Source organism: Thunnus thynnus, chromosome 1 (assembly GCF_963924715.1).
Source record: "Thunnus thynnus chromosome 1, fThuThy2.1, whole genome shotgun sequence".
Classification (NCBI taxonomy): domain Eukaryota; kingdom Metazoa; phylum Chordata; class Actinopteri; order Scombriformes; family Scombridae; genus Thunnus; species Thunnus thynnus.
Window position 1 is genome coordinate 39,629,904 of NC_089517.1, and position 13,713 is coordinate 39,643,616.

Sequence of the window (13,713 nt, forward strand, 5' to 3'; positions counted from 1 at the left end):
AATTTTAAGGTCATTATTAATAAGAGAAATTGGCCTATACGATCCACATTGAGTTGATGGTTTTCTGGGTTTCAGTAATAACGTAGTTATTGTTGTGTTGAGTGAGGAAGGAAGTGATCCCCTATCAAACGATTCTTGATACATGTCGAGCAGAGGTGGTATTAGTTTAGTTTTCAAATTTTTATATATTTCAATTGGAATTCCGTCAGGTCCAAGAGTCTTTCCTCCTTTCAAGCTGGTTATAGTTTCAGACAGTTCTAGAAATCTAGAAATTGTTTTTATATATGCAGAGGTGAATCTGAATATTTCTGGAGCTGTACAAGTTTAAAAATGTGTTATTTATTTATTTTGGGTCAGAGGTTATCACCCCCTATCTGTTTTAATGCCTTCTCTGCTTGCATTTGTTTAATGTGCCAGGCTAGTCCCATTATGAACTAGGTGAAAAAGCTTGTAAGTTAAGCTTTTTCACCTAGTTCATAATGGGATTGTCTTAATCTCATCAAACTTTTTGTTGCCCTATTTGTAGATAAAACATTATATTTGGCTCTCAGTTTATGGAACTTCGTTATTAGCTGATGGCATTCCAGTCTGTGAGATTTGTGTTTAAATCTTGTAAAGCTTATCATCTGGCCTCTTTTTTAAAAGCTTCCCACCTCACAGCTGCAGATGTCTGGTCAACATTATTTTGAAAATATTTGTGCTCCAATAAACCCTATGAATTCTGGATCCCTAAGCCAAGTTGTCTGGAGACACCATCTTGGGGAGTGGTGCAAAAAGTTGGGGAATTTAAAAAGAAATTAAACTGAAGCATGGTCTGAAATTATTATGCTATCATACCAACAACTTGCAATTTTGAATATTAAATCCACTGAGACTAAATAATCAATTCTGGAAAAGGTCCGGTAAGTACTGGAGTAACAGGAAAATGTTAGCTGGTTGGGGTACTTCTCAACATCGACCAAGTTAAAGTCTTTCATACTATTAAGTAGCTCTTTTCTTGTTTGAGGGTGGGAGGTGTCTAACCCAGTAGATCTATCCAGCTCTGGTTGGAGTGCACAATTGAAATCCCCCCCATTGACAAAATGGCCAGGCTGAGCAGCTAGTGATGAGAAAAGGTTTCTGAAAAAGGCTGAGTTATCATTGTTTGTCCCATACACATTAAGCTAATTTAATCTGATTGAATCTGATTAAATGTGATTGAATCTGACTGCCAAATCAATCTTCAGTGACACTAATAAGATGAAAATACACAGATTTATGTATGTGAGTGATTATGCCCCATGAGTGTTAGCTGAAAGAGGCTTAAAACACCTGACCAGGCCATCTCCTCCTCACTCTACTATTTCAACTATTTCAACTATCTCAACTATTTCCGCAGAAGTTAATTGGGGCTCCTGAAGAAACACTACTTTGGCTTTTAATTGCTGTATCCTACTCATGACTTGCTTTAGCTTGACAAGTTTATTTAGTCCCCTTACATTCCAGACGGTGAACTGAAGTTCAGAGGCCCTAGGTGAAAGTTATAATTTCAATCATGGTAAATTGGATATATTTCAGTAGGCTGCTAACAAAAATATGCCATAATAACAAAAAAAAGAAATGTACAAATCCCAGAAAATAACAAAAAGAACACTGGAAACATATCTGAGTGTACTTCCCCAACTGAAATACACCCACCATCCCATATTAAACATGCTCCTTAGGAGCCCAGAAAAGAGCCCAACTATGGAGCTTCGCTGGTCCACCCAAGCTATCGTCATGGAAAGGAGCATCATGCCCAACAACCAGAGCGAGTTCTCCCATAAATCATCAGTATAAACTATGACAACCAAACCAAACAGAGTCTTTGTCTAATCTAGGTTAAAGCACACTGCCACAGAGGCATAATCTGATGTATAGTCAGTAATGTGATCAATGCAGTGGTAACATACAGTTAGCACTAGCTATTATTGACTGTTCATGTCCACTAGGTATTGTGGAACATACCAACTGGGTCAGAGTGTTCTTTAAAAGGTGCTATTAAGCTAGTGTTTGTTGTTTCAATTACTTGCAGTCTCCCGGTTGCCATCCTTTTTGCACAAATTTCTCCACTGCCGATGACATGCTGAAAATGTGGCATTTCCTCTTGTTGGTTATCAGGAGTTTAGCTTGGTGAACAATCCCATAACGCAGCTCCGGGATGGAGAGGGAGGCCAGATCTTTCTTCACTTGATTTAAGATTTTATCTTCACTTGAGGAGCTCAGCAGAGACATTGGGAAAAAACATGACTCTTTGCTTCTCCAGTAATATCGGTCCCTTAATTCTGACCTGAGTCTTGTCCATGTAGTTCAGGAATTTCGTTATCATTGCTCTGGGTCATACCACTGACTGTGCTTCAGCTTCATTAACTTTGGCAATTCTGTGCGCTCTCTCTCAATCAGCAGCAGCCCAGGAAAATCATCTGCACCAAGCACGTCAGGTAGCCACTTTTCCAAAAATGATATGTATGATATGTAATGATGACATACCAGTCCCTTCATTCTTTACCGGGAGACCCACCGGACGAAGTTTAGAACGGCGGCTATGGTTTTCTAAGTTGCCACTTCAAGCACTAACCCCTCCACAGTCACTTTCATGGCAGTATTTGGAGCTAGCAAGGATAGGATGTTGTCTTGATTGGTGCTAATTCTGTCTTCAGCTTCTGTGACATGCACTGTGACCGCTTTCAGTTCCCCTTGTACTTCTTGTATTGTGTTTAGCAGCCTGTTGAACCTCAAGACAAAGTCTTCTTTCATTGCTTGGGTAACAGTCAGAATTTGGTCTGGGCTGGTTGCCATACTAGAACCTGTTGCTTCTTCGTTGGCATTAGTATTGCTGCTAGCTTGCTGTGTAGGGTCTAGCGTGGAGTCTATTTTCACACATTTTTGTGCCTGTTTTGCTGGTTTCAGTGTCATCTGGATCATCACTTTACTTTCAATCAAAAAACTGTGGTTGTATGAATTGATGACGGTTGTTTAGCTGTAAAATTTTAAAAACTTTTTGGAGGGGCTCTGACACACACCTGCTAAGCACCTCACCATAACCGGAAGTCAATAACTAGGAATTATTGGTAATAACCAAACGTACTCCTCCCAGCCCTGACACTGCGAAGCACTGTCCACCTCTGTCTGTGTTGTAAACAAGGTAGTTACTCTTGTCACCAGTGTGTCCTAAATTGATTTGCAAGAGCCTGGACTTGTCTCCACTGTTTCATGTACAGATCCTTCTCTGAGAAGTTACCAGGGGGTGGTGGGACTCCAGTCTTTGGTGTGAGGAGCACTGACGGAGAGAGTATCAGGGGGTTGTCTGAGTCTGTGGATACTTGCACAAATGGTCACACATTCATAATGGCAGTGACTTCCACCATTAATGTAGAGAGCACTTCATGGATGAGTTGAGTGTTTAGTTGGAGCAACATAGAATCCAAGATTCTTCTTGCGGTGCCTGTCATTCTCTCCCAGCAGACCCCATATAGGAAGTGTGTGGTGCGTTGAACTCTCAGACACATCCTTGCTCACTAAGATGCCTTTGTATATTTGGGTCCAGCTGGCTTCTACCTATCCTGAGTTCCTTGTTTGCACCGATGAAGTTAGTTCTGCAGTTGGACTTCAACCGGGCCTCTAATGGTGAAGAAATGCATTTATGCAACTCGATGTGTCCCACTTGTCAAGTTTTTCTTCTGGGAGAGGAGTATCCCAGTCTGAGAGTTCAGAGGTAAGCTCTCTTAGGGAAAGCCCTTCCTTGGATGGTGATGAATGCCAACAGACCCAGGGGATTGAAAATCCTGTTTACGATGGATAGAATCCCACGGCGAGTGATGGCTTGGTTTCTGCTGACACAAGGAAAGTGAAGGTATCTGTGGATATGTCCCAGAGGAGTCTCAAGCTGCACTGTGTGAGTGGTATCTCTCCAGTGAGGTCTAGGTCCTTAACGATCATTGCACAGTCCTCAGGGGGAAAGGCCTTCAAGACGGTTTGGCTGTTTGAGGTGAACTTGTGGAGATGAAGGTCTGATTCCCCCAGAGATGCCTGCGTTCTTCTTATTAAGTCATCGATATCAAGCCATCATCAACATAGGAGTGTCTTTCCACAAATTCAACAGTGTCAGTGCCATGCTGCTGTGCTCCTGTCTAATGGCTCTTCTTAAACCATAGGTTGCCACAGTGGGCGAAGGACTGTTGCCAAAAACGTGGACTTTCATCCAGTACTGAGTGACCTCCTTGTGGTAATGTCATTGTCCTGGTGCCACAAGAAATGGAAAAAGTTGTGGTGGTCTACGCTCACCTCGAAACTTTGGAATATCTGTTGGATGTCTGCTAACACTGCTACCTTCTCCTTCCAGAAGTGGAGAAGAACCCCAATTAGGGTGCATGTGTTTCCTTGACATGCATGTCAATGTATTGAACAACTATTCAGGATCTCATGACACTCAATGAGTGGTGGGAGAGAATTGACCACTTTGCCATCTGGGGATTTGACTTGGAATCCTTCAGCATGTCTTCCTGACATTTACTAAACCAGGGCAGGTTCTCAGCCAATTTGGGAATGGTTTGTCTACTACACCAAAGAGGTTGAAGAACTCTGGTTTGGCCAGTGAGTGATTACTCTCATCCATTATCACATAGACATTAACAGCCTTGTGCCTAGCATTCTTTCGGTATACTTTTGTGAGGCATATCTTTGTGCAGGAGTGACTCCATTGGCCTGCGTCGCAAACCTCTGTGCAGCTTGAGCTAATGACAGCCAGGTTAGCATAGCTTCTCCCTCCCTGCCATTCTCTTGTGATGGCATCTCTTGAGCCTTTGGGGTTTGAGGTGGCGGGCCAGGATGCATGGCTGTGTCATGGTAGGTGCGGTCGCATTCCAGGCACTTTACTGTTGACTTGCAATCCTTGGCAAGGTGTGAGGTGGATGCACAGCATCTGAAACATATTCCTTTCCAGATTTAAACACCAAAGTGTGAACTGAGCAGTGCATGTTGGGAGTCTGTTTTGGACTCCCTTTGTTTCACTGGCACCCTTCCCTGTTATCAGGCTTTGTGACTGCATGCAGGCCTGCCTTTGCCTCATGCACATGGAGTATGAGGCCCAAGACAGGATACATTAATTTCTACCATGATGGCCAATTTACTCCATTGTAAGTGCATCTTATGGGGCAAAGTATCTCTCTTCATCTATAGGGCACTTCACCATGTTTTTCTCCCATACAGTGCACCCCATAAGGCACTTTTTTCATTGAAAGGGTACCCAATTCTGCACTTCTGTATGATATATTTAGGGGCACCCTAAATGGCACTTTTCCACTTTTTTCACTGGAAGGGCACCCATACAGAACCTCCAGAACCTCCATAATGGCAACTCAAAGGGCACTGCATTATATTATGTGGGGGTACTTCACAGGGCATTGTCACATTTTCTTCCACTGAAAGGGCGCCCATGAGGTCATGTCATTCCAGACTCACATATAGAGGCACTCTAAGATACTGAACCCCAGATTGCTCCCGATGGCTGTGCAATCATTGTGTGAGTGTGTGTGAATGGGTGAGTGAGCATTAAAAACACTATAAAGCGCTTTGGATAAAAAGTGCTATTTCGCTCCTGATGAGCAGGATGGCATCTTGCATGGCAGCCTCTGTCATCAGTGCATGAATACGTGTGTGAATGGGTAAATGTTGGCATGTGTTGCAAAGCGCTTTGAGTGGTTGGTAGGCTATAAAAGTGCTCTATAAATCCATTTACCATTTATCACTTTATAGAGCATTTCATTCTGATTTACTCATAACTAAGACAGCGATTACAGAATTTTGGTATGTTTTCTCCTTTTTGTGGGACCTTAGAGGGCATTTTAGAGGTGACTATCATGGTATTTTTTGTCCTATGTGGCACCAGACCACCTCCTGAGTCTGCCAGTGTTTATGCTTGTTGAACATGTGTTTTCATAAAGTAATCTTATTGGCTTTTTACTCATGAAGGTGTTATTGCATTTACAATAATGAGCCTAGAGCTGTGTTCCGATTCAGAGGCCCCATCCTTCGAAGGACACAGTGTGCAAAGGCTTGTCCTTTCATTCAATGTTTTTTATTTTTGAACTAATCTCTCGAGTAGAGGGAAGAGCCTGTCTATTCTCGATTATTCAGTGTACTTGCTGACAGCAGCAGTTCAGCTTCAACACACCTACCTGACTGTACTGTGACAAAATAATTTCATCTCAAAGCTCCACTAACACTTTTTTTCCTCACAAAAAAATGACCTCATTGACAGAGAGATGCAGTAAATTATGTTATTCTGTCTGTAGAAACTATAATTTACCCATGTTCCCTCAGTAGCTCACATTCAGGGTATTGATAGATGCTACAATTTACTGATGGTCTCTAAATGCAGAATATCTAAAGACTACAATTCTAAACTAAACTCTAAACTTTTTCAGTTCATTCTCTATGGTAGTTCTTATCATTACGGATGTTACAATAGCAGAGTGGCACTATCCGTATTTCTGCTCGTTGACTCCTTGTGCAGAAGAAGAAGCAGAAGCAACATTGTTTATGAGGTCTCTTTTTATATATTTCTGAACATGCCTGAGACATCCAGCACTAAATCCTGAATGTACATGCCAAGTTTCGTTCACACTACACAGTTCAATAGTAGAGTTTAAGTCTCTTTTTGAAGTAATTCACACTATGGATGTAATCCCACCTCCGACCACAAAGTGAGTTGCAATGGTAGAGTGTTGCTGTCTGTTTTTCTGCTCATTGACACCGCAGGCAGAAGAAGAAGCAAATCAATGTTATTTTTATATATTTCTTGAGAACCGCTCATCCAAACAGCTTCACACATCAACATTGCACTTCTTCGTTTCCCCAGCAATTCACCTGCCAGGTATGAAGTAGATCAGATGAATGGTTCTCGAGATGTGCAAAGGACAAACTTACATACATACAGACAGACAGAGATTCCTTGCTTTATGTAGCTATAATGAAAATCCAAACTGTTATGTAGTTTAATAAAATAAAATGAAATGTATACATAATATAGACTGATCTGTTCATTTTATATTTACATTTATGTTAATTGAAACTAGTGCAGTGCCTGTTCAAAATGTGCTTGTTCAGCTGGCCAATCGCTTATTATTTCTCAAGAACCACATATATATGCATCAATTTACAAACATATCAGTGAAAACAATAATGAATTAATAAATTGAATGGTTTAAAGCCAGACAGATACTTTGCCAGTGAGACTAAACAGAAGTTAAACTGTAGAAGCTCTTTACGGCCTTCCATTGGTTGCTGCCAATCAAATGTGCCTGTGCTCCTATTGGCTAGTTTTACTGCCTCTGCCTCTGTTTTTTTCTCCTGTGTATGCTCTTCTCTCTCAGGCAGTCTAACTGAGCGGGGCACGTGCCTTTGTCTCACTCAGCAAGTCAGAGCCCAGAAGCCCCACTGTGATGTGATGGTATTTATATCAAACAGCCCCCACTGCACTCAAACACAGAGCTGAGTGGCTCGCTGTTCACTTGTTTGCTTGTTAAATGTGTCACTTGTCCAAATTGCACCAAATTCAATACTGCATGTCCTTGGGTCCCCAGCAATACAACCACCAAGTGTGAAGTAGTTCGGATGAGCAGTTCTCGAGATGTGTGAAGGACAGGCAGACAGACAGATAGACAGACAGAGATTCCTTGCTTTTTAGTTAGATGAACTGCAGTGCCTGTTCAAAACATGTCTGAGAGATCCTGCAGTAAGGCTTGAATGTACATGCCAATTTTCATTCACAGTACACAGTTCAATAGTAGAGGTTAAGTCTGTTAAATTTTTTCAAGTCATTACCACTACGGATGTAATCCCACCTCCGACCACAATGTGGGTTGTAATGGCAGAGCAGCACTGTCCATATGTCTGCTCATTGACTCTATGGGCAGAAGGAGAAACAAATCAACATTGTTGATGAGGTATTTTTTATATATTTCTTGAGAACCGCTCATCCAAACAACATTCGACACTTGAGTCCCCAGCAATACATCTGCCAGGTATGAAGTAGATTGCATGACTGGTTTTTGAGATATGCAAAGGACAAACAGACAGACAGACAGACAGAGATTCCTTGCTTTATATAGAGAGATGTGGTGATATCTGTAAATATAGAGCCTAGAGGCAGCACTGTTGTTCTGTCCAGTAAAAACATGAAGCTTCACTTTACATTGAGACAAACTAATGTGGCAGCTACAAGACAACACAAGTTGTACTTGTGTTGCTAGGTTGTACTTCATGGTTTTAAATGTTTTTAAAAGTTTATAGATTCATAAACAAAGTTTGGGAACAGAGACCACGCCTTGTACACATCTCACTTCCACACAACAGTGTTTAGGCACACCTTATCTGTTCCTCTCCCATCTTGCATGCTATGATTGGTCACCTGGAAACTGTCTATCTTGACTGTAGCGTTTTCTCGCTTCCTCTCCTCTCATGCACTTTCCAAATGAGGCAAATATCATCTCGAATGAGCCCATGGACTCAGATGTGACATCACTCTCATCAGAGCTCCAAGCAAAGATAGAGCAGCTCAGAGACTGGAAGTGTTAGAGGAGCAGGATTTGGCAGGTGGCCTCATGTGACCCCAGACTCTTCAGACAAGGCTGTTCATTGGCTAAATGGTGGAACTACAGCAAACACATCAATTTTCTGTTCATTTTGATGTGTGACTCTTACTTCTTAGGTCCAGCTGAAACATTCAGACTCATTTTTTGCAAAACATTTCCATAAACTTTTCCATTCTGAACCAAAATCATTTGACTTTTACAGATTTGTCATGTTTGGTCTTGTCAGTCATTTGTAATACAGCAAGGGCAAAACATATCGCATTTTCTCTGACCTGACACCCCTATCAGCAGTAATCAGCAGGACGCCACCATTTGTCTGTTCCAAAACCATTAGAAATCACTGTTGAAAAATAAATATGTTTTATGATGTGACAATGCTGTGAATAAGGTCTGGTTAGGTTTAAGCACAAAAACCATTTGGTTAGGTTAGGGAAAGATCATGGTTTTGGTTAAAATTAAGTACTTTGGTAAGGTCTGGGAAACATCGGGGCTTACATTACATTTACTAATTTGTTAAGGTTAGGGACACTTTGTTGTTATGGTTATAATAATAGCCACATTTGTTTCGTCAGCAAATCTTATTGTGTCTATCCCCGATGAAGGTGAGATGGCTAAAAATGTTTGGAAATGCAATGTTGCTTGGAGAGTTGTACAGCATGTTTAATTTTGGTGGACTGAAGCTTAGCTATGCGTGTTCTAAAAAAGAACCAAAAAAAAACAGGTGAAGTGAAACTTCTGTTCTGATTGAGTCATGATTGTTGTGTACAGCTGCCAACAATGTGTCATCAGAGTCTCGCCATACTATGACAGAGTGTTTATAATAATTAACAAGTGATTTTCTCTTTTTCTCTTTTTAGAGAAAGGCAGATTATCTGTACATGACTTGCATGGTCTAGACCATTTGAAAATTTCATTCGTACCCAAGAGAAAATTCTGTGTGGTTTGAACAGTTAGTTTTCTCCTCAGACTGTTTCATTTGAAGGATTTTTAGATACAAGAAGTGGTGAATGTATCAGAAAAATTCTATGTAACAAAAACATTTTTTCTTTCTTATCTTTTCTTATATCTTTACTTTAATGGTGGCCCCTCAGATTTTTCTTGGGACCCTGTGAGAGGTCTCAATCACAGGTTTACTCTACAGTGAGCAGCAGGCATTCTATCATCACCATTTTGGATTATCAGTGACAGGTTTAGTGTCACTCGACTGTGATTTTCACATTCACATTGCATTGTGAGCTTGTTAACACAGAATAGTGTGGCACTACTTGTTTTGTTGCATTGCTTATATGAGAAGTTTTGAGGGGAATATACAGTGAGTAATGTTCCCACTGAGATGTTGGGCCAAAAAATGGCAGACAGTAAATATAGTGCACTTGTAGGCAGTGGTGGAAGTATTCAGATATTAAAAGTAATTGTAGCAGAATGGAGAGGATGTGTCAGTCTCTTCTCTCTTAAAAGCTTTTAATTAACTATATGTAAAGTTACTTTAATAGCTTTTCAACTTTACAGTGCTGGCATTCCTAACATGTGCCATTTGCAACACAATGGCCTCAAAATCAACAAAAGGGTCGAAGAAAGGTGAGGTTAAAGAAGGTGACATTCCAACAACATACATCAACATGTGTTTGGATAACATAGCTAGCCTACTCAAAAAACACAGGGCATCAAACTCAGCCGACTTTAAAACAACTTTCTCAAGTTTGGAGGAGAAACTACTACAGACCCAAGCCATGGTAACAGACCATAACCACCACGTAGTCTGGTTTGAGTCTGACACCAGTCTGCTGGAGCAGCGGATCAGTGTGCTTGAGGAGAAGTACACTGCCCTGGCTGATAGCAATGCTAGGTTAACTGCTAAAATGATTGATCTTGAAAGCCGTAGCCAGAGAAACAACATCAGACTTATTGTTCTCCCAGAATCCACCAAGGGTCCCAGGCCCACTACTTTCTTCCCACACATGTTTGTGGAATTATCTCTGATTTGTATTCCTGCCTATGCTAATCAGTGTGCACCATACTTATTTCAGTGCCTTCCAATTTTCCCACCAAAGTCCTTTTTTAATCAGGTTGACTCTATGATCTCTTCATTTATTAGGGCTGGAAAAAAAGCTAGAATCAGCAAAACATTAATGCAAAGACAGAGGCTTTTGGGCTAAGAATGTTCTTATCATGTCAATTGTTCTTTTCTACACTATCTTTCTATCAATGAAATTGTTGAAATAAAATTTTAAAAAAATTAAAAGTAGTATTACATAGTAAAAGTAGCAATACAACAATATAGAAATACATGAAGTGGTGAATGTATCCACTATTTCACAAAAAAAGAAAAATCAGATTGCAACAAATTGAATACCCTTCCCTCTCCCCTTCCAAGCATGTAGGAGAACCTATGGTGGCTGCAAAACTCGCGAAAAACATGAAAGTCCCTCTCTAGAGCCAGTGTTTGGTTTGTCTATCCGGGGCTACTGTAGAAACATGGTGACCTCTGTGAAATAGGACCCACTTCCTATTTAGATATAGGGCTAATTCTAGGGTAACAAATACACAATACTTCTTATTTTCATGGGGTTATACACCAATTAAAACATACTTATGAATGTAAACATGAAAAAGTTTTTAAGGTATTTTAGGGTAAAGGTGAGGTCATTGAGTCAATTCATATACTGCTGGGTGGCTTGTGAATGTCCTCCCAGGGATCAATAAAGTCTTATCTTTTCTTAACCTATAATAACAGTATATTTTTGATCTGAATCTGCAAAGTAACTGAAAGGATTAAACAATTGTAATAGAGTAAAAAGTACAATATTTGCCTCGTAGTGCAGTAGAAGTATAAAGTAACATAAAATGGAAATACTCAAGTAACATACAAGAACCTCAAAATTGTACTTAAGTACAGCAGTTGAGTAAATGTACTTTCCTCTACTGCTAACAGGGAGTGATTTCAGACATGGCCTTAGTCCTCATGGGGTTTTTTTGCTGATAAGATAAATAAAGAAAGGCACCAGCTTTGCTGTTCAACAGTGTTGTACAAGCAAAGTAATCTAGTCTTATTGTTCACTTTTGACAACTACTGATTATTTTAAAATGATTAATCAGTAGAAGTAGATTGTGTTACACTTGTTCTTATTTCCCAATTTATTAACAACTGTGTAGTATGAATTGTTTCCCCTTTTTTCCAATGACAACACTACATTCACACACTGTTCCATTCATGCACTCACCTACACTACTGACCTCACTGACTTCACATGCCATTGTTAGGTTGGGTTATTCTCTTAGGTTACTTTATTTTTTTTTTTAAATAAATTGGTTATTAATTGGCTTTGTTGTGTGCATCTCCCTTCTTTGTCATGACCGTGCAGCCCGGTTCATGACAATAGCATTTTGTCTGTGTGTCCAAAAGTCCAATAAGATACAAATCAGCTCCTTAATTTACATTACCATCTTAGGACATTCACTTTCATTCTTCATCATTTCATTTGTCCAAAGCAACTTACAATAAATTCAATGCATTATTGAAAAATGTGATACTCTTAAAAGGAAGTCAGGATGATATATCAGTAAAAAATAAAAAATGGTAATGACTTATGTATTGCATTCCATCATATGAATGAAATTCATAATGCAGGAAAGTCAACAGGATAGCTTAATAAATAGCAGACTAGACCAGAACAAGTTTAAATGTGAAAATCATTTCTCTTACTTTGATCCACTAAGGGCAGCAGTAGAACATGCCTGAGATGAGTGATTTATTGGGAGGAGAGTTCAGGAAGGACAAACCCAGCCTGTTTGGTGCAGGATACAACGTACTCAAACCACCACTGAATTAAGGTAAGATGTTTTAAACAAAATGTAATAGCTTATGATTCATTATTGTAGTTCCTCAAAAACATCAGTGTGCTTGAATGGGTAACTAGAGCAACTGAACATATCTGCTCTGCATGTTTAATTAAGCTGAGCCAAGAGGCCATCTTTTTTTGGTAGGTCAGATTTTAATAACAACCATATTTTATTTGTAATCTGAAGATTTACAATGATGCATAATTTCAACATCATCATTTATTGCTCTATTCAACTTGAATAAATATGCCTCAAGTAAAAGGTTTCTCATCTGACTCAGATATTTAATATATAATATGATATGTTGAGATGTGAACTGATTTAAGTCCTCCACAACTGCGTATTGCTACTTCTGCACTCTAATAAATTGTGGCTGTAAATTATGGTGGTGTTGAGCAGTAAGTCATGATAATTTGCTTTCATTTACGTATCTAGTTAGATAAACATCAAATTAAGTAAACATCCTTGTTTACCAAGACTCCTGTTTTCTCCACCCATTAGCCTGTGAAAGCTCTGACTTGGGGATATGTGCTGTGTGGTACCGCCTTGCCCAAAGGCACTGTGTCACACTGGGAGTGTTTGTCTGAGACTCTCTGCTTCAAGGTGCTGTGTTTGGCTGCTGTCATCACAGCTTTGCCATGATCTTTCTGTGAGACCTTTGTCTCCCAAATCCTGGGCAAATACTCAGGGTTGGGAAGTAAACTGGAAGCAGGATCTAGCCACAGCCTACATGTATGAAGGTGATAGGCTTCTCACACAGCTGCTTGATTGATGGTCAAGGTGGAGGCTGGTTAACACACACATTCACACACACACACACACACACACACACACACACACACACACACACACACACATACACACACACACACACACACGCACACACTTTGTCCTCAGAAACCTCATACATCTATTGTGTTCACAGTTGCCAGTAAAGACCAGTGTCTTTAACAACAGCACAAACTTCAGTCTCTAATAGAGCTGTATATTATAATCCTAACAAACACAGTATTGCATTCTGTTATATAGTAAATGATGATATAGCAAGAGATGTCAAGTGAAGTCAGGTAAAAGGTTTTATATGTCCAAACAATGCATGGCTTTTATTGAACTTTTAGGCAATGCTTTATTTTACAAGTAATAATTGTATTTAACGATAATTCAATGAAATACCGCAAAAGTGTACCACTACTGTCATGTCTTAGCTGCTCAGTTGCAGCACATGTAAATGTTGGGTCCCATTAGAAGCTGATGTGGTCAT